At 39.9% G+C, this 26,187-nt stretch overlaps 1 protein-coding gene across 5 annotated transcripts in view; it reads left to right on the forward strand.

Annotated features, from left to right (window-relative positions):
* Positions 1 to 26,187, forward strand: part of LOC124776586 (pumilio homolog 2) — a 592,179-nt gene that overhangs the window by 322,424 nt on the left and 243,568 nt on the right. The gene's annotated exons all lie outside the window — the stretch shown is intronic.

A 26,187-nucleotide genomic window follows, 5' to 3' on the forward strand; every position in this document is an offset into this window, starting at 1 on the left:
AGACTGGTTTGATGCAGCTCTCCATGTTACTCTATCCTGTGCAAGCTTCTTCATCTCTCAGTACCTACTGCAACCTACATCCTTCTGAATCTGCTTAGTGTATTGATCTCTTGGTCTCCCTCTACGATTTTTACCCTCCACGCTGCCCTGCAATGCTAAATTTGTGATCCCTTGATGCCTTAAAACATGTCCTAGCAACCGATCCCTTCTTCTAGTCAAGTTGTGCCACAAACTTCTCTTCTCCCCAATCCTATTCAATACCGTACATGCAGTCTCATTTGAAGTAGAACATCATCCATTACTGTGTGTAAAACATTATCCACAACTTAGTTGTACATTTGACCAGTCGGACTACTTCCTATGAAGTGTGGGTCAGTTTCCGGTGTACGTAAAATACCGCACCAAACGTTAACACGTCATGGATGTTGATGTTCAACTTGTCATACCAAATGGGGATTCTCCACTGACCAATAATGCATATTATGTCAATTCACTTCAACACAATTTGTAAAATTTGATTCATTGGAAAAAAGTATATGTGAAATGAAGTTGTCATTGACTGCCAGTTGTTCCTGTATTCAGTTACCAAAGTTGAGGCGATTGTGCAGTTCTCGATGCAGTGCTAAATGAAATAGATGTCATTTGTGTGCATGCAATTCCTGAACCTCGCGCAATTTGCAAAGACCTAGTATGACGATTTGCAGCAACCGCAGCTAAAACATTCACTGTGTTCTTTCGTTTGTCGCAGTCCGCGGTCAGACTTTTTCTCTAGGTTTAACACTTTCCATTTCAACAAAGAGGTGGACAATTCTGCCAAACTTCGTTGCAGACAGAACATGCCTGCCGGGGAACAGAGTAGGATACCTTTGACAATCTTCGCAATGATATAAACCTTCTCTGCAATTGTTAAAATCGCGGAACAATTGCGACAAGATGTTTACAGTCCGTATCATTGACATAACATGCACGGCCTGTCCGCTGACTGGGCACATGATCATAGTGTGTGCTTCATGTGATTGTGGGAGGTGTGTCACATGATAGCATTATCAAAAATATCAAAAAAGTGCTTTGATTGTCTTAATTGGATGTGTATGTGAGAGTGTACCGTTTTGCAACAATTGTCATCTCATTTCCATGTTTGCCAACTACAGCGCCATCTATCATGAAAAGATAGAAATTTTTCATACAGAAGTTACGTATTTTTTTCTGGAGAATTGAAATCTGCAATAAAAAATAGGGGTTCCTATTTAAGTTTTCAAAGTCAGCCCCACTCTGGCCTCTCGGGTGGTGCAGGCGATCAAGTGTTATGTTAGTGGACGTCTCTCTTCAAGGTGAACATTTATTACCACTTTTATTTTTTACTCTGATGGGTGTTTTGCTAAATATTCCAACAAATAGTTTCAAACGCCTCACCCTGTGTGTGTGTGTGTGTGTGTGTGTGTGTGTGTGTGTGTAATCTCTCCCTCAAAATCAAAATGAATAAACTGAAGCAACTGAAGAATAATTATGAAATTAAATTAATGATTTTTATTTATAATTTAATCATGCCAGTCACTTTGTAAGAATAGCACATCTCCTGCAAATTTACTTCACTTTAACAGTGTCAGTTTTAAAATCCAAAGAAGATAAGGCACAACTGTGTTGTTTGTTTAATAGTACTATGCTACCTCTTTAAACCCACTCTTTCATTTGATTCATTTAAACTGCAATTTTGAATAACAAGATTAAGTTTGAAACTAAGAAATTTCTGGTACTAACTACAGCGAGAAACCACAGAATTCAACACTATGAACAAAGCATGGTACCAATCTCAAAATAGTATTTCACATACCTCTTACACACTCCACTGTACAGCACTTCATGCTCAAGCGTTAAGTGGCTGCAAAGGTGTGAAACAAGTGACAAACAATGTGTGTGAAATTTTAATAGCTAGATTCCTACTTACTTGAAACCTAACACATTAAGTTGAAGACAGGCACAATTAAAACACTTTCACATTGGCTTTTGGCCATAACTTTCGTCAGAAAGAGAAAGATAAGCCATTTATTCAAACACGCGAGCATAATTTGTTCACCCATGACCACCAACTTCTGCTGCTCGGATGAGAAATTTGGGATCATCTGAACTGCCAGAGTTGGCAGTCGTATGCTTGCTTGTGTGAATGAATGGTGTGCTTCTCTTACTTTTTCTGGCAAAGCATGTGGCTGAAAGGTAACGTGTAAGTGTCTTTTAATTGTACCTGTCCGCAACTTAATGTATCCTCTTTATGGTATGTAGCACTCTACATACATTGTTGATATTCCAACCTGGAGTTTCCATTGTTTGAAAGCTGTATTTTCAGAACATACCTGTGTACTATCAGAATTATGGCCCAAATTTTTGTGCATTGTAGATTGCTGGGGCTGTTGCCTTTCTAGTGTGCTTTTGTGTATTTAAATTATGAGGTCAAGTTCATAATGTTGCCATGTCAGTGCAGGCATTAGAAGCTGGTACGTCAGATCCTCATCATACGAGGGTTGTTCAAATCTCAAATTTAATTTTATGATATTCTGTTAGCTTAATGTGCAACAAACCTGCTGTAGTAGTTTCATTCTGGGGACTCTTGGTTCCTGCCTGGGAGAGGCAGGCAAGGTCAGACATCTTCAGTATCACCTACCGCTGCAATGGATGTAACACCCAAGGAACAATATTTGGGTTTGAAATTCTGCTTTCGTCTCAACAAATCTTCAGCTGATGCCTATACAATGTTACAGGAGGCCTATGGAGAGTCTTTTCTTCCCTAAAGCACACCTTGAAGGTGTTTAAAATTTCAAAGAAAGGTAGGCCCGGTGCTCCAGTTATTGCTCTTACAGAAGAAAACACAAACACTACTGCAGTCATTGTGAGAGAGAATCGATGAATGACCTTAAGATCATTTTATGAAATCCTGAACACTTCATTCGGTGCCACCCACATGTTGGCAAAAGGAAAAAGACACATGACACGAGTTTGTGCGTGATGGGTTCCAAGACTGTTGATTCCCAAACAGGAGGACATTTGCATGCAGGTCTACATGCAGTTAAAGTTGATGTTGGAGGAAGATCCGGAGTTTCTTTCAAATGTAATCACTGCTGATGAAACTTGGCTTCATCATTTTGATCCTGAGAACAAACAACAAAGCTCATTGTGGAAATCTCCTTCATCACAAACCCCCAAAAAAGCAAAAGTGGTTGCTTCTGCTGGGAAATTTATGGTCATCTAATTCTTTCATATTCAAGGAATGGTTTGTCAGCATATTGTACCTGCGCGCGCCCGCCCACATGCCCCCCCCCCCCCCCCCCCCCACACACACACACACACACACATTAGTAACTGGACAATACTGCAGGGGTGTCCTGAAAACATTGCAAGTCCATATCAGGCGCAAAAGACCACATTTCCTTGAAGCAGGCTGGATGCTGCACCACGATAAAGCGCGGCTGTATATTGCCAATGTCGTTGCTGAATATCTTGCAGAAATCAATATGAAGTGCATCCCTCACTCACCCTATAGTCCAGATTTAGCCCCATGTGATGTTTTTCTATTCCTTAACATGAAGAAACGCGTTCATGGGAGGCATTATCAATCATCAGAAACAATGGTGAAGGCTGCTGAGGCAATTTTGAAGGTCCTCTCATGGTTTCCAGCATGTATTTGAAGACTGGCAGAAGCACTATGACAAGTGCATCAGATTCATGGGAGACTTCTTTGAGAAGGACCATCAAAATTATGAGGTCCAGTGTAATTTAAATTCATATGCTTAAATTATGTAGTGGCAGATGACTGGTGATAATCTTGTCTCTTTTTATAGTATTTGGTCATAAATGTTGGGATGAATTTGAGTGTGCCAAGCATTTATCATATTGTTACACAGGCAGTGTTATTTTAAGCAGCAGTGTGTGTTGCAGTCCGCTATTCCTGCGCAGTCTGTTTCACAAATCTGTTTCTGGAAGTGAGAAATGCAAATTATACTGAGTAAATGTGACAGAAGTGCAGTAACATTCTTCCTCTCTACATCTCATTTGGCACCATCCAGTTGTCTGGTTAACATTTTGGAACTATGGTTTGTGAAGGTTGTGTGAATTCAAGGAATGACATTTTATTTAAAAGAACACCTCTCACCTGTTTTAGGATAAATGCTGGTGAGAAGTTTTCCTTGAAACAAGAGTTCACTCCTTTCACTGTCCATTGCTTTTCTGTTTTGCTATCTGTTATGATGTTTATTCCATGTGCTGCGTGTAGATTACCTTGTGTATTGCATTTACACACACTTTTACTATGTTGCTAATGCTAATGTACAGATGATTGGTCAAATCCTTCCTTTCTAAATTTAGTTTTGACCATTCAACTGTTTGGCATTGTTACTGTGTCTCTTATAAAATTACCTCTCTCATTTTATCGTTTGACATGCCTTACAGCTATTGATGCAAGATTTTCAACATGACTTGCTGGATTTGGAACAAGTTCTTAACTTTTTTTAATGAAATATGCCACAGTTTTCTTCACTGTTTACATATTTCTAGATTTTGGTTGTAATGAACTTCCTTCTCTTCTGATAGAAATGTAAACTGTACACTTCTAGGTCTGTAAGATGGGATATTTATTATAACAAATTAGTGTGGTAAAACATCCTAGAATGTGGACTAAATAGGTCATGCTGACTTCTATTGGTGTATAAAGGCATTGTTATTATGAATATCTGATGGAATATTACACGGTGTCAATTATTGAACTATATGAAAAAAAAATCATAACTTCTGAACAGTTTGTGTTAGGATGTTCCTACTGCATCATTGGGCTCGGGGCATGATGGGAATTGGTACGCGCACGCGCAGATGCCTTGTGGTTGTCGGCCATTTGCTCATGAAAATGTCACGGTACTGCATGCCTGAGCATACCCAGCCTCTGTGCTGAGTCTGGCGAACCGCCACTTACCATCCGGCGGCAGCTCCTGCTGGTGCGCCAGGCTTGTAAGTTTCTTGCAGCTCCCAGCTCGCCTGCTCAACGTCTTGTTGCCCATCCACCTCTGGACTGCCTTTTTTCCCGCCGTCCCCGGGCTACGTTGTCGTTTGGGATCCGTGTGCAACGTGTACTAAAGTCCCTCGGTGTGGAGTCTGTACAACCCCAAATCCAAGGTTTTAACCGCCTGCCACCCAGGTTATTGAAGAGGCCCGGAGTGATTTTAGATTTATTGCAGTACAAGAGAGATTGCACTTCTGCCACCGTTTTTAATGCAGCATTTTCTGCCATTTTATCTGAGCTCCACGACTATGTAGTTGTTTTTACGGATGGGTCGAAACAAGGGGATTCTGTTGGTTGCTCAGTTGTTTTTCCATATCGTGTCCTCAAGGTCCGACTGCCTCAGACTTTTACTGTCTTTGATGCAGAATTGTTTGCGATCTTGCGGGCACTGGAGCACATGAGACATTCTTCCTCTCCTAAATTTCTTGTCTGTTCCGATTCACTCAGTGCCCTTCACTGATTGCAACGTTTGTATCCGGCAGACAAAATTGTCCAGACCATCCAGGATGCCCTCCTCCGACTACAGTGACTGGGGAAGGTTGTAACTTTCTGCTGGGTTCCGGGGCATGTTGGCACTGCTGGGAATGAAAGGGCAGATCTCGCAGCCAAGGAGGCGTGTCTCGCCCCACAAGTATCTCAGTGTGCTATCCCCTTGCACGCACTCACCTCGATGTTGAGCTCACGGGTCATGCGTCGGTGGGAGGATGAGTGGCTGGAAGTGACTGACAATAAGCTCCGTATAGTCAAGTCCACAACACGTGTGTGGTGTACTTCCTTTCAGCCCCATCGACGGGACGAGATTCTCCTCAGTCAGCTTCGAATAGGCCACAGCCCTATGACGCATGGCTTCCTACTCCGGTGAGAGGACCCTCCAATGTGTGGTGCTTGCGTCGTCCAGGTCACTGTGCGCCACGTTTTATTGGATGGCGTTTTATTTTCTGACCAGCGGGTCGCGGCTGACTTGCCAGCGGACCTGCCGTATCTTTATGCAACACTCGGACGAATGTGGTTAAAGTTCTGTGCCCTGTCAAATGTTTTTACAAAGATTTTAGGGAGAGGATTTTAATTTACTCGCTATGTGACAAGCTCACCCATATTTTATGTAAGTGGCCAGCCAATAACAATTTCCTGTGACATTCTTGTTGCTATGTTTCCCCTTTCCTTAGGTTTTACTTTCTTATGTAGCATTTTCCTTCTTTTCCTGCTTTTATTGAGTGTGTGCTTTAGTTTTCTTAGGTCTGTCCCCATTCATTGCTTTTAATGTGTGTCAGGGCACTGATGACCTCGATGTTGAGCTCCCATAAGCCCCAACACACCACCACCACCACGACAGCTTGTGAACGCCTACCATGTGAGCAATAACAGCCCAATTGTGGATCAAAGGAATTTGCAACCAAGTTCAAGTTGAAGACAAGTGGTCCAAGTGTCCTAACAATCAAGAATTTTATTTGCAAGTTTGAGAGAACGGGTAGTGTTCATGATGGTAGTGTTGGCAATGTCAGTTGTCCATAAAAGGATGAAAAATGCCTGTAAACATTGACAAGACATGTGCTGTGTTTCAATCCGGCCCCAGGAAACCGATCACACGAGCTGCTCATCATTTGGGAATCAACCAGTAGAACTGCGACAAATTATTGTTGAAGACCTGCATCTCTTCTATACAAAATTCAAACCAATCTGCTATTATAAGCCCCAGGGCTATAGAATAGCAGTTTTATTCTGCCAGCACAGTTGTCCACAGAATTGACAAACAGGACTTTGATGTGTGTGTGTTTTGGTTTAGCAATGGAGCCCACTTTTATTTGGATGGGTTCATCAGTAAGCAAAACTGGCACACTTGGGGACTGAGAATCTACATTTCATGATTGAAAAGTCTCTTCACCATCAACAGGTGACTGTGGTGTGCAATGTCCGGTCACAGAGTAATCGGTGAAATATTCCTTGTTGGCGTGGTGACTACTGAACGGTACATTAATGTTTTGGTAAACGATTTCATCCCCATTATCCAAAGTGACCCTGATTTCGCCAAGATGTAGCTCCTGCAAGACGGAGCTCAACCCCACCGAAGTAGGAAAGTGATTTCATGGAGGAGCACTTTGGGGACTGCATTCTGTCTGTGGGGTACCCAGAGGCCACTGGCACGGGCTTCGATTGGCTGCTGTATTCTGAGGCTCTGAACACATGGGATTCATTTTTGTGGGGCTATATTAAAGACATTGTGTACAGCAATAACCCCAAAACCATTGCGTTCAGGCAGTCATCGACAGCATCGACGTTCTGAGACTTCAGTGGCTCGTACAGAATTTCGCTATTAGTCTGTGCCACATTATTGCCAATGATGACAGGCATATCGAACATTTCATAACCTAAATCCAAATATCTGTAGTGATATTTACATGTTAAATAAAGTGCACACATGCCGTAGTTTTTAACTATTTTATGTTTTTTCATATGGTTCAATAATTGCCACCCTATTCTAGTTAGTACACAGTTTACAACTTGGAACTGTCTTCAGAGCTGTGTGCCATGTGTATGGCTCTCCTTTGCCGAAGTGTCAGTATTGGTTATCAGTTCACCAGCAGTTAATATACATTGGAAAAACACCATTGACAACTGGAAAACCAACTCACAGTGGGAACTGCATGTTTTGCCTGGGCTAGTAGCCTGCTCCCTATTTGACTAACCTTAACCAATGGATAGCCAACACAGTAGCAGCACATGACAGGCCTCAACTAGCTACTAACTTAAGTTAAAATATAGCCTTGCATGGCTCAATATGTCTTTAATTTCCCTGATGATGCTGCAAAAATTGTGTGTTGTCTTTGTTCTTATAGTTACTGGAGGTTTTATTCTTTTGTTGAGTATAACCATAAAGCATCAGACTTAGTTAACTTGTGTGTTGGTTCATTCACTGGACATTTTACACAATCTTATAGTTAATCACTGTCTAGCATTTGAAAATGTATATAGTCAGTTGTGGAGTTTACAATGTGTTACTGTCATCTTAAGAAAACACTAATAATTATCAAGTAACATGACAGTCATTGAATATGTCTGTCATTGTATTTGGTCTGGAATTTCATGAAATTACAATCACCTGCTTTCTCCTCAGAGTGTGAAAATATTTTATTGGTAGCAGTCTGCATTGGGAGGAATGATCATTGACGTAAAATAAGAGAAATCACAGCTCACATAGGAAAATTATAGGAAAATTTCAGTGTTCTTTCCCCAGCACACTGTTCTCTGTTCTTGGTACATTTAAAATATACAATCATTTTTTGTTGTTTGGTATATTTTTGTTATAATAATGACAGAAGTATATTGTTGGGACTAAAGTTAATGTGAAACATGAAGATTACAAAAAGTTGAAATTTAAGCTCTTCTGTTGCTTGTTAAAACTATTACATTTCCGTGAACACAATGCTGAACATACCCCTTATCAAATTTTTAATATATTTTTTTCTTGTGTCCATTGTTCTGTTACATTACCGAACACCTGTGATGCAGTTATTTATTTCTCAGTTACAGATGTGGGGGGGAGAGAGAGAGAGAGAGAGAGAGAGAGAGAGAGAGAGAGAGAGAGAGAGAGAGAGAGAGAGAGTGAGTGAGTGAGTGGGGGGGGGGGGGGGGGGGGGATTAATTGTATAAGCTTCGTGTGTTTGGTGGCCTGGAAAGATACTTTGTAACGGGAGTTGCTGTGCTGTGCAGGTGGTGTACCTGTATATCATACATCAATTACCTACAACACATTGTTTGGCAACAGCACTGAATTAACAGTCTGTCATAGATTACTGTCTATAAACAGTTGCTTTATGAATTCATTGAATTAACACTATGCCGTCCGGCAACACCACAGTGGTGTCGTGCGCAAAATGATGGTCAACGGCCGGCGACACCACAGTGGTGTCGTCTGCATAGTATCGCGTAGTGGCTGGCGACAGCACGTTAGTATCTTTTGCATTCTGTTGGTGTTTTGTTTAGGTAACAATAAATTACACTACAACAAGTTTCTTGTTTTTATAAGTACTTGTGCCCTTTCATCATGGTGGAGGAAAGAGACAATAGGATTATTTACGATGAATGTGCGGACGTCTTGTCTGACATTCCGGATGACTTAGTCTATTGGGAAGAAGACATTCGATATCAAAACAACAAAAGTGAAGCAGAACTGTAGGAAGATAGTGAAATAAGACCAAGATGAATTCAGCGAACGCTACGGTTGCTAACTGATTCGGCTGAATCAGATGAAGAAGGCAGTGTACAGTGGTCAGACTTTGATTTACCGAGAACGAGTAATAAATTTGAAGGATCTTCGGGTCCAAACATATTTCCCAAAGATACACAGAGCCTCGAGGATATCATAGAATTTTATATTGGGAACGATCTAATTGAATATATTGGCAACGAAACCAACAAGTACGACAGTCAAAATTGCAATAGAAGGAAACTGGATTTAAAAAATGCCAAATTTGTCGACGTTACGGCACCCAAACTTAGAAAATGGTTTGGTCTTGCTATCCTTATGGGAATTGTAAAAAAAAATGCATGGATCGATGAATTTGTTCAACGAATCCGTTGATACACACACCGATATTTCTCAAAACGATGTCCTGCAATCGATTCAGACAAATGTTATCATTTTTACATTTTTCCGACGGCTTGTCAAAGTGCAATTCATAATTGATTATTTTTCCAAAAAGTTTAAAGAAACGTTTAATCCTAGTCAAAACATCTCAAATTGAACGAACGATACCGTGGCGTGGACTGTTAAATTTTAAAGTTTACAATCCGTCGAAAATTACAAAATACAGCATACTCATTTGGATATTGTGTTATTTGAGTACGGGATACATTTTTTCATTCAAGATATATCCGGCACTGGACAGCCTTTAGCAGAAACAATGATAGAATTATTCACACCTTGTGTTGGAATGTGGCATCAGCTCTGCGTGGATGATTATTATAACAGTGTAGAACTTGCAGAGAAGTTACTTGAAAAGAAACTTCAAGTTTGTGGAACGATGCGGCAAAATAGAGGATTTCAAGAAAATTAAAGCATGCAAAAGTCAATGTGTTTGAAGCTTTCATCAACAGTAAAAGGACAAGCGGCCGGTGACAAGCCAAGTAGTCCGAACTAGTGCTGCCAGCGCCAAACGAATAATTTGTACAAGACGTGCAGACGGCAAAGTGTTAACAGCCCTAATAGATTACTGTCTCTGAACAGTTCCTTTACAAATTCATAACTTATAATTATAGCAATTAAACATTATTCATAATGTATGATGCTATCAAGCCTTACAGCTTTGTTTTCTCAATCACATTAATTAAAACAAGTATCTTACGTTTAATGCCATTGTCATATAATAGCTTACCGGGAAGAAACTAACATCCATCAACAAATAGAGAAGAACTGCATTTTAAACTCTCAGTAGGAGACTTGAAGAGTCGAGTTACTGTGGCTCCTCAAAAGTTACATTGAAAATATAATAAAAAGCACATTTTCTCATAAATATTTCCTTCTATATAACTTTCTTTTAAGGGAAACTGTATTGTTCATACATGAAATCGGGAAAAACGGTCCCATAATTCTGTTGAAGTGCAGCTCACAGGTTCTTATCATGGAATGGAGCCATAAGAGGACCTCGAATTGATGGGTTAGTAATTATGAATGTGACAAGAAGTCCAAAATCATGATTTTTCACATATAGTTCCACTGTTACTCGACAATAGTGGGAAAAACAATGGAGAGAAAGTATCTGCAATAAACATACTAGACAATATCTATTCAGTAGAGCCCGTTTAATAGTTACCTTGATACCCAACAGACGTTCTCATCAAATGTACCTTGAGTAATGTTTGTTTACTGTTGTTCAGTACAAAAACAATACTTCAAATCGACTGCAATGAGACACCTCACATCAGTGTTACAATCTTCACATTAGGCAAAACCAATACAGCACATCTTCAGCTGTCAAAACGTCTGCTCGCTACCTCCTTTGGTGTTACGTCTAGACTCTCCCAACAACTGTTGCAAGTAAATTTACATTATTTGCTCAAAATGGCTAGCTATGCAAATGTGTAAATACAGGTGAGCAGTATATTACTCACTAAATGAAACTAGTAACCTGGCCGTGGTGGCATCACCATCACCAAGAGGAGGGGAGGGGAGGTAGCAATAGCATATATACTCCAGTACTCTTATAAGTGAAGCGCTGCGACTTACATTTCTTTAAGAGTCACTGAATGAAATGCCCATTTTGGACCAGAACAGAAATACAATGTACAATATTTCTCTCATTGGATGATTTCAACACTTCGCTGGCAGTATCAGTAAAGCTACCATCCCTGGTGATGTTGCTGTTTTCCAGAGCAGAGAGCATTGATTCACTGTCTGCTGTTTTGATTACGCTTGATAATACCACACTCGGACTGATTGTGTTATATTCTCAGTTCCCTTGTCCACTATAGTATCTCACCTCCCAATTCTCGTCGCACAAATGTTTGGCATGTTACAGGATGTTTTGCATTTTCTAATGCCACAACACTAAAAGCTAATATTTTGACTCCAAAGCTAACGATCACATAGGATAGTGTCTACTGCTTACAGCCAATAACGCCGAATCCCAACTTCTATTCCCGGTGACTACTTAAAATTCTTTCTGGTAGAAAGTTCTCGAAGGAAGTCGACTTGGCCTTGATGCCAACTGAAAAGCTACTTCAGTCTAAAAGAGGCCAAATTTTCGTGCAATTCACTGAAGTAGTGTTGCATGGAAAGCTTGAATCAGGCAAGATTGCACATGTTTATTTTTAGCAGCAAAAGCACCAGCCGTTATTTTTTCAGGTTAGAGTGTTAAGGTGCTGGATGTAATACAGCCATGAATCTTACTCCTCACAGTATTCCTGGCCAGTTCTGTAGGATTTAGGTCTTTATGGTTCGGCATCTACATCTACATTTATACTCCGCAAGCCACCCAACGGTGTGTGGCAGAGGGCACTTCACGTGCCACTGTCATTACCTCCCTTTCCTGTTCCAGTCGCGTATGGTTCGCGGGAAGAACAACTGTCTGAAAGCCTCCGTGCGCGCTCTAATCTCTCTAATTTTACATTCGTGATCTCCTCGGGAGGTATAAGTAGGGGGAAGCAATATATTCGATACCTCATCCAGAAGCGCACCCTCTCGAAACCTGGTGAGCAAGCTACACCGCAATGCAGAGCGCCTCTCTTGCAGAGTCTGCCACTTGAGTTTATTAAACATCTCCGTAACACTATCACAGTTACCAAATAACCCTGTGACGAAATGCGCCGCTCTTCTTTGGATCTTCTCCATCTCCTCCGTCAGACCGATCTGGTACGGATCCCACACTGATGAGCAATACTCAAGTATAGGTCGAACGAGTGTTTTGTAAGCCACCTCCTTTGTTGATGGACTACATTTTCTAAGGACTCTCCCAATGAATCTCAACCTGGTACCCGCCTTACCAACAATTAATTTTATATGATCATTCCACTTCAAATCGTTCCGCACGCATACTCCCAGATATTTTATAGAAGTAACTGCTACCAGTGTTTGTTCCGCTATCATATAATCATACAATAAAGGATCCTTCTTTCTATGTATTCACAATACATTACATTTGCCTATGTTAAGGGTCAGTTGCCACTCCCTGCACCAAGTGCCTATCCGCTGCAGATCTTCCTGCATTTCGCTACAATTTTCTAATGCAGCAACTTCTCTGTATACTACAGCATCATCCGCGAAAAGCCGCATGGAACTTCCGACACTATCTACTAGGTCGTTTATATATATTGTGAAAAGCAATGGTCCCATAACGCTCCCCTGTGGCACGCCAGAGGTTACTTTAACGTCTGTAGACGTCTCTCCATTGATAACAACATGCTGTGTTCTGTTTGCTAAAAACTCTTCAATCCAGCCACACAGCTGGTCTGATATTCCGTAGGCTCTTACTTTGTTTATCAGGCGACAGTGCGGAACTGTATCGAACGCCTTCCGGAAGTCAAGAAAAATAGCATCTACCTGGGAGCCTGTATCTAATATTTTCTGGGTCTCATGAACAAATAAAGCGAGTTGGGTCTCACACGATCGCTGTTTCCGGAATCCATGTTGATTCCTACATAGTAGATTCTGGGTTTCCAAAAACGACATGATACTCGAGCAAAAAACATGTTCTAAAATTCTACAACAGATTGACGTCAGAGATATAGGTCTATAGTTTTGCGCATCTGCTCGATGACCCTTCTTGAAGACTGGGACTACCTGTGCTCTTTTCCAATCATTTAGAACCCTCCGTTCCTCTAGAGACTTGCGGTACATGGCTGTTAGAAGGGGGGCAAGTTCTTTCGCGTACTCTGTGTAGAATCGAATTGGTATCCCGTCAGGTCCAGTGGACTTTCCTCTATTGAGTGATTCCAGTTGCTTTTCTATTCCTTGGACTTGCTTAACTTTTGCTTGCATCCGTAGGTAGGGAAAATTTTATTGTTCGTGGAAAAAAGAGGAAAGGCGTTGGTACTGTTTAATTAAAGAAACAGTTTGACTTTCCTTGTTTCTACGTATTTTTAATTTTTTTCTGTCCATTTCTACGTGTTAGTTGAAAGTACTTTTTTGTAATAGAAGAAATAACCAAAAAATGAAACTCTTCATTCACAATAATGAAATGTTGCCAGGCCCTGTTGTTTGTCAAGGTGGATAGTATCACTTTCCAGTATATATTCATCGTGTAGCATGTATGAAAAATAAGTGATGACTTATGTACTCAGGCACCTTGTAAAATCATATCCCATAGACAAAAAGTTTTTCCTCAGAATTGCAGTGCTAGCCTTATGTCCAATTCCCAGTGATAAAATTTGTAAATTTTTTGCAGGGACAGTTTTATTTGTATTTTATGTGGTATCACAGAAATAACTGTGTAATAATACGTGTATCTATGTCCTTAATGAAAAATTTATAGTGTACTTTTTACTTGTTCTGCTTCAGGGCAGATACTTGAATCCTCTTCCATTCGGCGAACAATTTTGCTGCTAATAAATGTATGTTGTGTGTCACCTTGTCACGTGCAAGCCTTTAGATGTAACACTACTTCGGTGACTTGCCCATCTATTTCACTGTTTTTATATATAAGTGGCTTTTCATTTGCCTTCACAGAGCTGAGTGAGTGGAGTTCATTCCATACTTTTCCACCAGAAAAATGTTTGAAGTGGTCACTAGGAGTTGAATTGGAGACCTCGTCATTACTAGCCAAACACGCTAAAAACTAAATAACGCGGTTTCCTTGCTTTCTCTACAGTGATATTAGTTTTTATTGTTGTGACATTAGAAGACTCGAAAGACCGTGTATCACAGCAATAATGTGTGCACTGACTATTGTAGAGCATATACTTGGGCAGACAAGGGAACTGGAAATATAATAAAATCTGTGAGTGTTAATGTCCCTCCTTTGCTAATATGCACACAATTGACTTGCTTAACTTTTGCTTGCCAACATTTGCTTGCACTTTCCGCTGACTGTTGCGCCTTTCTCGTTCCTGTCATCAGTTAAAATTAATGACTTCAACAGTAAGATGTTGCAGCTTTCCATGAAGGTATTTTCAGCTATAAGTTTTCACATGCACACTGAGAGAGAAGGAATCGTAGCGATTCGAATTGGAATGTGACTACCTAGCCATCTGACCAAGCTAGTTCCTGTTACAGCTAGGTTTCCAATTCACTTTGCTCAGTAATACATTGTCAGTGTGAGGGGAAAAGAAAAGAATACATTGCTCAGAACTGAAGTGGAGGAAGGGGGTTGAGAGAGAGAGAGAGAGAGAGAGAGAGAGAGAGAGAGAGAGAGAGACGTCCCTCTTTCGCTGCTTAGGCAGTAGCAGTCACCAGTGATACACTAATGGGTGATTCACTCTAATTTTGGAATAAGTTCCCATGACAATCATGGATTTTGCTGAAATTTTCACACATTCCCAATAAACATTGGTAAAGTTTACTTTCACCAATTTGGTTCTCAGCCTTGTGATGCCAATTGAGGAGCTCCTCAACCGAATAGTAGCAGCTTCGGTCAAGAATACCATCTTATGACGGGGAGAGCGGTGTGCTGACCGTCCCACGCCCTTGCTATCCGCATCCTTCTCAGGGGATGACATGGGGGTCGGATGGTCCCTGTAGGACACTCGTGGCCTGAAGACGGAGTGAGTGAGTGAAATATAGTCATTTGATGACCCCATAGTGCAGCTATCAACTGTGCAACTCTGAATTTTCATCAAAATTGGGAGATAATATCTTCGGAAATATTGTCTTGAAATAAGCAAAACTGGGTCATTGTGTGCAACATTTTGCAGTCTCTGGAGCGAAATAATAAAATAGGATTTCCTGACCAATTTTCGGATGGATAATTTGAAAATAAAGTTGGCTGAAAAAAAGACACTCGGAAAAAATGTGAAGTTCAGCTTTTTATATCTCCGAAAGTAAGTGCAGGATAAATCTGAAACTTTGCACATAGCAACTTACCAATACAAGGCCTTACGACTAAAATTTCATTCTCCTACTGCTCTCCAATAGTTTACAGATTGATGACAAAGTTCATGACTTCTCTAGAAACGCCAAAAAATGGCTCTTTTTAGCCCACTTTTTATATATATATATATATATATATATATATATATATATATATAATGGAAGGAAACATTCCACGTGGGAAAAATTATATATAAAAACAAAGATGAGGTGACTTACCGAACAAAAGCGCTGGCAGGTCGATAGACACACAAACAAACACAAACATACACACAAAATTCAAGCTTTCGCAACAAACTGTTGCCTCATCAGGAAAGAGGGAAGGAGAGGGGAAGACGAAAGGAAGTGGGTTTTAAGGGAGAGGGTAAGGAGTCATTCCAATCCCGGGAGATTGGAATGACTCCTTACCCTCTCCCTTAAAACCCACTTCCTTTCGTCTTCCCCTCTCCTTCCCTCTTTCCTGATGAGGCAACAGTTTGTTGCGAAAGCTTGAATTTTGTGTGTATGTTTGTGTTTGTTTGTGTGTCTATCGACCTGCCAGCGCTTTTGTTCGGTAAGTCACCTCATCTTTGTTTTTTTATATATATATATATTCCACGTGGGAAAGAATAGTTTTCTTTTTTGTGGCTCTAATAATTTGAGATAATCACATTTTCAAAATGTAATTTTTGGGTTCTGAAAAATTGCCATCAGTGACATCCGACTGGCAGATAGTTTTCTTTATGACTTTCTTTGTGACAATGGTGTAAAATATGAAGGCTGATAATAAGATGTATGCTACAACTGTTATGAAACAATAATCTCCACTGGATTGATAATGCACAATTAAGCTGCGAAGTTTATAATCAGTTTGATTCTGTAGTTTCAGCTGAAAAACAGACTGAAATACGCCGCCCAAGGGATACCCATTTAATAAGGTTTCTCTGAGTTATTCGTACTTTATCTCGCTTCCTAGTCTTCAAAACTTTGATATTGCCTTCCCTAGAGAGTAGTAAACAACTGTTGTTGTTGTTGTTGTTGTGGTCTTCAGTCCTGAGACTGGTTTGATGCAGCTCTCCATGCTACTCTATCCTGTGCAAGCTTTTTCATCTCCCAGTACCTACTGCAACCTACATCCTTCTGAATCTGCTTAGTGTATTCATCTCTTGGTCTCCCTCTACGATTTTTACCCTCCACGCTGCCCTCCAATACTAAATTGGTGATCCCTTGATGCCTCAGAACATGTCCTACCAACCGATCCCTTCTTCTGGTCAAGTTGTGCCACAAACTTCTCTTCTCCCCAATCCTATTCAATACTTCCTCATTAGTTATGTGATCTACCCATCTAATTAGTGCAAGCCTTTCTACTGCAGAAATGTGGTAACTATAGATTTATAAGATTGTTTGTAGTACGTGTTAATGGCGAATTTCATTAATATTTCTAACCTGTTGAGGAACTTCTTCATTGATTGAAATGAATTACATGACAGGCTGTTTTTGACTTAAGGAATTCTGTCTTCAGACAAGTAGATTTGCTTGTTGGATGTAATAACTTTATATTCTCTAAGAGAGTAGTTTTTCCTGCTTTTCAAGTATTATGTACTCTTGCGGACAGTACAGACAGTAAGGCAAGGAGATTATAGTCTTGAAAAGAAAGGCAATGAATTTAGAAATTCAGTTGCCCATGATGAGCAGATAATCAACATGTGAGGAAGTATCCACTACAGGTAGTATACTGGGAAGTTAAATGTAGTAAATTCAGAAACTACTGTTTAATGAAAAGTGCTTTGATGCTGATTAATGGTAAGAAATAACAAATACTCAAGGGATTAGCAGTGCTCAACTTTTGAATCGGCAACTCTCAATGAAGTTGTGCTAGGCATAAGAATCTTAATTTACAATGTCTCATCTGGAAACTATTGAATGCCTAAACTGCGATTGTCTTCCCTTTAGTGCTTATTATTTCTTTGTAGTGGTTTTCTCTGGGAACCTCCCTAATAATCTGCTCGTCTGCCTTCTTTCACTGAACCGTTTTGGCAACACTTGAGCTTGCCTGCGCAGACTAGCTGAAAAAGTCTGGCACTACAAAATGTGAAGCAATTGTCAATTTCTTCAAAACATCTTGCACCATCATAAATAGCGTAATGACTTTTCATTACTGTGATAGTGGTTAGGTGTTATATCTCAATATACAGGGTGTATCAAAAAAATCATCAGATTTTTAAAAAATCGTAAATATTATGTTATGTGAGATATGTGCATAAACAATGTACTGGTTCCTGCTAGGTAGCAGCAGTGTCCGCCAACTTCCATTCTAGTAAAAATGGTATCAGGACAATAGAAAGTGTTTTGTAGTCTGTTTTGCGCAGTGCGAGTCAGTAATAACTGTTCAGCGTGACTTTTGTACTAGGTATGGTGTGGATCCTCCTACAAAACAGAGGATTAGATGACAGTGTAAAAAATTCCAAGAAACAGGTTGTTTGTGTAAAGCCAAATCGTTGGCCCATCCCTGAGTGTTTGACACAGGCATAGAACATATCCGCCTTCGTTTTACAAAGAGTCCACAAAAATCCATTTGCCATTCAGCTCGACACCTCAACATGCCACCAATGTCCGTATGGTGTGTGTTGTGTTGAAATTTACACATGAAACTGTACCAAATTCAGCTACTGCAAGCTCTTTGTGAAGGTGACAAACGTCATGTGGAGATCTGTAATTTCATTCTGGGGAAGATGGAGGATGACAGTTTTCTTCCACACTTAGTGTTTAGTGATGAGGCAACATTCCATTTAAATGGAAGGGTGACCTGTCATAATGTCAGAATATGGGGTACCTGAACAACCACATGAAGTTGTACAACATGAGAGGGACTCTCCAAAATTTAATGTGTTTTGTGCTGTTTCATGGGGAAAGGTGTATGGTCCAATTTTCTTTGCTGAGAACACTGTTACAGGAAGCACAAATCTTGAGGTGCTTGAGAACTTTCTTTACCCACAGTTGGAGACAGATTCGAATAACTTCATTTACCAACAGGATAGGGCACCATCACTCTGGCTTCTGGAAGTGCGGGAATTTTTAAAACGAAGGATTACTGAACGATGGATCGGTTACACTCAACCAAATGATTCACCCTTACATTACTGGCCTCCAAGGTCACCAGACCTGACTATATGATTATTTCTTGTGTGTGTGTGTGTGGGGGGGGGGGGGGGGGTTATGAAATGTGCTCAATTACCAACAACAATGAATGAACTGAGGCATCGCATAACAGCAGCTGTGGAAGCTGTAACACAAGACATGCTTGCTGCAGTGTGGGAACAATTTGAATACCATATTGACATATGTCATGCATCTTAAGAGGGGCATGTTGAACACCTGTGAAAAGGCATAAAAAAACTTTTTTAGTTTCCTGTTCATCAAAAAACAAAATTCATTGCATATTTTTATTGGTTTTAGAAACATAGACGTGCCAAATCAGATGGCTCTTTTTGATACACCCTGAAATATAGCTGACAGTATTTGTGATGTAGCACTGACGACTCGCATCTTTCCTAAGTTATCAGGAACAGGGCATCGAACATGTCACTGAGCAAACTGATTAGTAGTTACGACATTTAACTCAGGCATAAATGTCCTCACCTTCATTTAGTTTCCCTAAACGTGTGTAGTAAATGTGAAACGTGACACATGGGTTGGGGGGTCTCCACCCCACCCCACCTGTTTGCATCTTCATTATACCACCAACAAGCAGATGTGGCAGGCACGAGTGGAATGCCAATTCTCCCATTCCTCAAGATCTTCAGTTGCTGACAGAAAGGTTTTATCTTGGCCATTGACTGTAAATAAACATGGCTTTCACATTTCCATTGCTACTGCAGTGATCTAAAGAGCATCATAGAGACACACTAATGACCAAAAGACACATTTGTCACTGGCATCATTTGGTTATTTCACCCAATGCTCAACCCACTTGTTAGTACATCCACTTTTTGCCATAGCACTTCGATTTTCTTTACATAGTTTCCTATTTAAGAGCGTGCAGTTTTTTTAGCTTGGGACACATGTCAAACAAAGGAAATGATACACAAGGGTTACAGATTACTTTACAACCTTAAAGAGATTTGCAGAAGAGAAGAAGAAGAAGAAAAGGACTGATTCAGAGGGTGTGCATCAGTGAAGGTGTGTGGTATTTATCTTGAAACAGCCCACAGAATATGTGCAGAAGCATGTGAGGAAGAAAAATGTGTTTGAGGTAAAACTGTTACTGTCTTTGAAAATTTCAGGTAGAATGAGGATTCATGCATTGCTTTAGAATTCTGCTATCATTTTTCTCACTGCTGAAAATTGAAATATGTCTCAAATGTGCAGATGACCTTTCAAGGTCGAAAATGCTCAGAAACAAATCTTGTCGACAATTGTCTTGCTAAAAATAATGCTATGAAGCCATCTGGCAGGATTCAAAGTAGAACAGCAGTCAAAAGCACCCACAGATCCAAAAAAGAAATTTACTATAACATAGGATCATAGAAGTAAGACTTAAACCAAAAGGACAGTGTTAATTTTCCTAGTTGCCAAACAATCGCTAAGATTCAGGGGAACATTGTCACTCCAATAATAATACCTAATGTCAGTAGTTATCCCCCCTCGCAAAAGAGAGAGAGAGAGAGAGAGAGAGAGAGAGAGAATTCAGTGTAATGGAAGAACAGAGTATTTTTTTAATTATGGTGCTGCTGCACAAAATCAAACATTTCAGGGGAAATAAAGGGCTGTAAATGTCTTCGCAATCTACTGAAGCTGACTTCTTAATAGGAGAAATAGTTCATTGTTGGCGAGGATCGGCTTTCATCACTGTCAAACAACCCTTTTAAGTAGAAACATATGAAAGTGAGAGCAGATCAAATTGAGAAATTATGCATTCAGATTCAAATATTTGCAAATTTACTTGATGTTGTTGTGGTCTTCAGTCCTGAGACTGGTTTGATGCAGCTCTCCATGCTACTCTATCCTGTGCAAGCTTTTTCATCTCCCAGTACCTACTGCAACCTACATCCTTCTGAATCTGCTTAGTGTATTCATCTCTTGGTCTCCCTCTACGATTTTTACCCTCCACGCTGCCCTCCAAGACTAAATTGGTGATCCCTTGATGCCTCAGAACATGTCCTACCAACCGATCCCTTCTTCTGGTCAAGTTGTGCCACAAACTTCTCTTCTCCCCAATCCTATTCAATACTTCCTCATTAGTTATGTGATCTACCCATCTAATCTTCAGCATTCTTCTGTAGCACCACATTTCGAAAGCTTCTATTCTCTTCTTGTCCAAACTATTTATCGTCCATGTTTCACTTCCATACATGGCTACACTCCATACAAATACTTTCAGAAATGACTTCCTGACACTTAAATCAATACTGGATGTTAACAAATTTCTCTTCTTCAGAAACGCTTTCCTTGCCATTGCTAGCCTACATTTTATATCCTCTCTACTTCGACCATCATCAGTTATTTTGCTCCCCAAACAGCAAAACTCCTTTACTACTTTAAGTGCCTCATTTCCTAATCTAATTCCCTCAGCATCACCCGACTTAATTAGACTACATTCCATTATCCTTGTTTTGCTTTTGTTGATGTTCATCTTATATCCTCCTTTCAAGACACTGTCCATTCCATTCAACTGCTCTTCCAAGTCCTTTGCTGTCTCTGACAGAATTACAATGTCATCGGCGAACCTCAAAGTTTTTATTTCTTCTCCATGAATTTTAATACCTACTCCGAATTCTTCTTTTGTTTCCTTTACTGCTTGCTCAATATACAGATTGAACAACATCGGGGAGAGGCTACAACCCTGTCTTACTCCCTTCCCAACCACTGCTTCCCTTTCATGTCCCTCGACTCTTATAACTGCCATCTGGTTTCTGTACAAATTGTAAATAGCCTACGCTCCCTGTATTTTACCCCTGCCACCTTTAGAATTTGAAAGAGAGTATTCCAGTCAACATTGTCAAAAGCTTTCTCTAAGTCTACAAATGCTAGAAACGTAGGTTTGCCTTTCCTTAATCTTTCTTCTAAGATAAGTCGTAAGGTCAGTATTGCATCACGTGTTCCAGTGTTTCTACGGAATCCAAACTGATCTTCCCCGAGGTTGGCTTCTACTAGTTTTTCCATTCGTCTGTAAAGAATTCATGTTAGTATTTTGCAGCTGTGACTTATTAAACTGATAGTTCAGTAATTTTCACATCTGTCAACACCTGCTTTCTTTGGGATTGGAATTATTATATTCTTCTTGAAGTCTGAGGGTATTTCGCCTGTTTCATACATCTTGCTCACCAGATGGTAGAGTTTTGTCATGACTGGCTCTCCCACGGCCGTCAGTAGTTCCAATGGAATATTGTCTACTCCGGGGGCCTTGTTTTGACTCAGGTCTTTCAGTGCTCTGTCAAACTCTTCACGCAGTATCGTATCTCCCATTTCATCTTCATCTACATCCTCTTCCATTTCCATAATATTGTCCTCAAGCACATCGCCCTTGTATAGACCCTCTATATACTCCTTCCACCTTTCTGCTTTCCCTTGTTTGCTTAGAAGTGGGTTTCCATCTGAGCTCTTGATATTCATACAAGTCTTTCTCTTATCTCCAAAGGTCTCTTTAATTTTCCTGTAGGCAGTATCTATCTTACCCCTAGTGAGACAAGCCTCTACATCCTTACATTTGTCCTCTAGCCATCCCTGCTTAGCCATTTTGCACTTCCTGTCAATCTCATTTTTGAGACGTTTGTATTCCTTTTTGCCTGTTTCACTTACTGCATTTTTATATTTTCTCCTTTCATCAATTAAATTCAATATTTCTTCTGTTACCCAAGGATTTCTACTAGCCCTCGTCTTTTTACCTACTTGATCCTCTGCTGCCTTCACTACTTCATCCCTCAAAGCTACCCATTCTTCTTCTACTGTATTTATTTCCCCCATTCCTGTCAATTGCTCCCTTATGCTCTCCCTGAATCTCTGTACAACCTCTGGTTCTTTTAGTTTATCCAGGTCCCATCTCCTTAAATTCCCACCTTTTTGCAGTTTCTTCAGTTTTAATCTACAGGTCATAACCAATAGATTGTGGTCAGAGTCCACATCTGCCCCTGGAAATGTCTTACAATTTAAAACCTGGTTCCTAAATCTCTGTCTTACCATTATATAATCTATTTGATACCTTTTAGTATCTCCAGGGTTCTTCCATGTATACAACCTTCTTTCATGATTCTTAAACCAAATGTTAGTTATGATTATGTTGTGCTCTGTGCAAAATTCGACCAGGCGGCTTCCTCTTTCATTTCTGTCCCCCAATCCATATTCACCAACTATGTTTCCTTCTCTCCCTTTTCCTACACTCGAATTCCAGTCACCCATGACTATTAAATTTTCGTCTCCCTTCACAATATGAATAATTTCTTTTATTTCATCATACATTTCTTCAATTTCTTCGTCATCTGCAGAGCTAGTTGGCATATAAACTTGTACTACTGTAGTAGGTGTGGGCTTCATATCTATCTTGGCCACAATAATGCGTTAACTATGCTGTTTGTAGTAGCTTACCCGCATTCCTATTTTCCTATTCATTATTAAACCTACTCCTGCGTTACCCCTATTTGATTTTGTGTTTATAACCCTGTAGTCACCTGACTAGAAGTCTTGTTCCTCCTGCCACCGAACTTCACTAATTCCCACTATATCTAACTTCAACCTATCCATTTCCCTTTTTAAATTTTCTAACCTACCTGCCCGATTCAGGGATCTGACATTCCACGCTCCGATCCGTAGAACGCCAGTTTTCTTTCTCCTGATAACGACATCCTCTTGAGTAGTCCCCGCCCGGAGATCCGAATGGGGGACTATTTTACCTCCGGAATATTTTACCCAAGAGGACGCCATCATCATGTAATCATACAGTAAAGCTGCATGCCCTCGGGAAAAATTACGGCTGTAGTTTCCCCTTGCTTTCAGCTGTTCGCAGTACCAGCACAGCAAGGCCGTTTTGGTTATTGTTACAAGGCCAGATCAGTCAATCATCCAGACTGTTGCCCTTGCAACTACTGAAAAGGCTGCTGCCCCTCTTCAGGAACCACACGTTTGTCTGGCGTCTCAACAGATACCCCTCCGTTGTGGTTGCACCTACGGTACGGCTATCTGTATCGCTGAGGCACGCAAGCCTCCCCACCAACGGCAAGGTCCATGGTTCATGGGGGGGCAAATTTACTTACGGAAGCTATTTATCATGTCACTGTAGGAGGCTGGTTTAAGTAGCTACATCAAACTGAAAATGTGCGAGATATTGTGGTCAAAAGTAAGTCATTGGAGAGAAATCCTTAGGTAGCAGTATTATTACTTTGAATGACTGCTCAGATACCTTTTTTTAATATAAATTTTACTGTTTTTCAGTAAAGGATATCAAAAACTTGCAGGCGTGTTGGTTTATTTTAGGTGTGGAAAGGAGTAACAGCTGAATATAAAGTATCTTCAGCAAGAGTCGTGCTAGAAAATAATGTCTGCTTTACTGCAATGAAATAACTGTACTTCAAACCAATGTGAAAAATGACATGCACAGCAAACGGTTCACTTAATCAGTTTTAATTATCTTAAGTATGAAATTGTAAATATCCAACAATGAAACTTAAGAGTGACAAATAATGGTATGTGCTGATGCAAAATTCCTGCGAACCTTTCCGATTTCTTCACATTTAGTATCAAGGCACGGTGTGGCAGTAGGAGAAGATTCAAGAAAGATAGTGGATTCCCTTCCGTAGTTTCATCCTCCACTTTCACTGTTACTAAGAACATGGTAATTATGAAGTCTATAAAACATTTTAAGAAACTGGTGTAGGTAAATGACTAATCATAACATATTTGAAAAGACAAGCACTTAAAGAGTGTGTGTTACTTATGGGGTAGCATGTTACATTTCATTTCTACCACAGAACCTTGAAGGCTTATGATGCCATTACAGCAGCTGTTCACACCCTCAGTCCTGACAGCTAGATCGAGTACAAACAGAACTGGACTACTGATCAGATATGTGCCATGTGATGAGACATTAAACTCTAACTTACATTCACGTCTTCAGTTCTATAAAAATCAATAATCTTGTTTCTTCCAAGCTGTTTAAGGCTTTCTTTCAGTTGATTCACATGAAAATGGTGTTCTATGTAGCTGAAAATGGTGTCCTATGTAGCATACTGCTTAGATTAAATAAAATAACAGTGAAAAGCAACAGAACAAAAAGGTTCTTGGGTAAGATACTGAGTTATTTTTGTCCTTGCCTGACAATCATATTTTAGGTTTTCTTTTGTTTCACGGAGTCCCGTATGTGAGAGTTGCATTTGTGTGACTGCGTGTATGTGTGCTGTCTATTTTGGAAGAAGGCCTGGCCGAAAGCTTACCCATTTAGTAGTTTGTTTGTTGTGCCTGTCTATGACTCAACATCTCTGCTAAATGGTTAGTGGCACTCCATCCTTTTCATAATGCTGTCATTATTCCGTCCTGGATTTTCCATTATTAAATCAGAAAATCAATAATTTAATAAGAATTTTGAGTGTGCCAAATTTTGCTCAAAGTGCCATTTGTGATAATGTAAGTACAGAAATACAGCAGTAGTGTTTTAATTAGTAGTCAACAAAGCCATTTCTCTTTTCTTTTACATATTTTCTTACAAGAGAATAATAAAATTAGTGGGAAAAAATATCCTTCAGAGTTGACTTCCGTTTCTTGTAAAAATCCATTCTTTGGATCAGATGTTCCAAAGTTAACTGTAAAACTCCCTTTGCTGTTGAGGAAGGAATTGACAACATTGTCAGCAGGTTTTTCTATTTTGCAACTGATAAACACAACTAGTTTTTCAGATGTAGTATGGCCTGACACACATTTGCCGTGGTCCTTCCTCTTTTGAATACATTGACGTTTTTTCAGTCTGTTGTTTCAGAGCAAGAATTTTTAATAGCTGTTTGAGATGGATGAGTACGAGACACTTTGATCCTACTGTATTTGGAGATCTTCGCGCCATCATTGACAACAACGTTTCAGCAGTATCTTTAAAATCAAAGAAGTCAGTTATATATGTTGGAATTGCACGGAATGAGTTCATAGCTATAGCTGGCGGATTTCCTAAAGGAAGCAGAGCTTGGCATAAAGACCATGCACCATCTTGTAATGTAATGAATGCCAAACATTGTGTCCTCGATTTGATTCGTGGAAAATGCAATAGAGTTCCGACAACACAATAGCGCTGAACATCCATTTTTGAAAGAAAATGGAACTTAAAATGTTCCCAGTTCGCTTTGCATAACAAGTAGAAATTAATATTACCAAAGCAGTGATAGAGATGAGTTAAGATACCTTAATCTAACCACACTCAGCGAGGATCTTTTCAATAGTGATGCTGGTTCAAACTGGCATCATTGATGGCCAGAGATGGCTTCAGTTAACTTTAATATCTCTGTCTAGCATTGCTGAGATGTTGGAATTACATTCTCTTTGCAGTTTTAATTGTAATAGGGATTTTTGTTATTTATTTCTCTAGATTACTTACTCACTGATTTACGGTCATCAGAAACTTTTTGAAGCTTGTATATGCTGTTATTGAAAAAAATGAAGGTATCATTACTGACAG

Source organism: Schistocerca piceifrons, chromosome 2 (genome assembly GCF_021461385.2).
Source record: "Schistocerca piceifrons isolate TAMUIC-IGC-003096 chromosome 2, iqSchPice1.1, whole genome shotgun sequence".
NCBI classification, from domain to species: Eukaryota; Metazoa; Arthropoda; class Insecta; order Orthoptera; family Acrididae; genus Schistocerca; species Schistocerca piceifrons.